Source organism: Myotis brandtii, unplaced genomic scaffold, assembly GCF_000412655.1.
Source record: "Myotis brandtii unplaced genomic scaffold, ASM41265v1 scaffold1386, whole genome shotgun sequence".
NCBI lineage: Eukaryota > Metazoa > Chordata > Mammalia > Chiroptera > Vespertilionidae > Myotis > Myotis brandtii.
This window is the reverse complement of record NW_005354950.1, coordinates 91,212-92,501: the sequence shown is the minus strand read 5'-3', so window position 1 is coordinate 92,501 and position 1,290 is coordinate 91,212. Positions and strand designations below refer to the sequence as shown.

Genomic DNA, 1,290 nt, shown 5'->3' with positions numbered 1-1,290 from the left:
GGAAGACAGTATGGAGAGTTATCAAAAAATAAAAATAGCACTATCATATGATCCATATGGAAATCTATTGAAAGGCAATGGAAGCAGCATCTGGAAAAGACATGTTCATTGCAGCATTATTCACAATAGCCAATAAATGGAAACACCCTGTCTACAGATGAAGAGATGAAGATTATGTGAGGTATATATATCTACAGGGGTGGGAAAAAGGTTTACAGTTGTGAGACAAGAAACAAATAATGCAATGAACAATAAATAATCATAGAGGAATAAACTGTATTTTGAATACTCACAACTGTAAAGCTACTTTTGGCATGTGTGTGTGTGTGTGTGTGTGTGTGTGTGTGTGTGTGTATTCTTCCATGAGGATTAGAAGAACATGTTTCCATTTGCATGGACTTATGAGCATTTGCTAAGTGAAACTAGTTATGCAGAGGATAATAAATACTATATGATACCACTTTTTTTTGACATTCAAAATGAAAACCACTTTATTGCAAAGTTTAGGACACAATAGACTTCACAGAACAACAGAAATAAGACAATCCCAAGACGCTGGAGTGTAACATCACAGCTGACAGGTTAGTACTCCTCACCCTCATCCTCTCCCTCAATACTATCTGCTCCAACCTCCTCATAATCCTTCTCAAGGGCAGCCATGTCCTCACGGGCCTCAGAAAACTCTTCTTCCTCCATGCCCTCACCCACGTACCGTGGACAAAGGCACACTTGGCATACATCGGGTCAAACTTGTGGTCCAGGCAAGCCCAGGCCTCAGCAATAGCTGTGGTGTTGCTCAGCATGCACACAGCTTTCTGTACTTTGGCCAGGTCTCCACCAGGGACCACAGTGGGAGGCTGGTAGTTAATGCCAACTTTGAAGCCAGTGGGGCACCAGTCCACAAACTGGATGCTGCGCTTGGTCTTGATGGTGGCAATGGCAGCATTGACATCTTTGGGGACCACGTCACCACGGTACAACAGGCAGCAAGCCATGTATTTACCATGGCGAGGGTCACATTTCACCATCTGGTTGGCTGGCTCAAAGCACGCATTGGTGATTTCTGCTACAGTAAGCTGCTCATGGTAGGCTTTCTCAGCAGAGATGACAGGGGCATATGTGGCCAGAGGGAAGTGGATGCGGGGATAGGGCACCAGGTTGGTCTGGAATTCAGTCAGATCAACATTCAGGGCTCCATCAAACCTGAGGGATGCAGTGATGGAGGACACAATCTGGCTAATAAGGCGGTTAAGGTTAGTGTAGGTTGGGCGCTCAATATCGAGGTTTCTA

The 1,290-nt window shown here is 44.8% G+C and overlaps 1 pseudogene across 1 annotated transcript in view; it reads right to left on the bottom strand.

The window, feature by feature from the left end:
- Nucleotides 1–461: 461 nt before the first annotated feature.
- The window catches only part of LOC102257361, a 1,596-nt pseudogene continuing 767 nt past the window's right edge, over nucleotides 462–1,290 (bottom strand). The window contains exon 2 of the transcript XR_001361010.1: nucleotides 462–1,264. The product of XR_001361010.1 is annotated as a tubulin alpha-1C chain-like (transcript). The remainder of the gene's footprint in view (nucleotides 1,265–1,290) is intronic.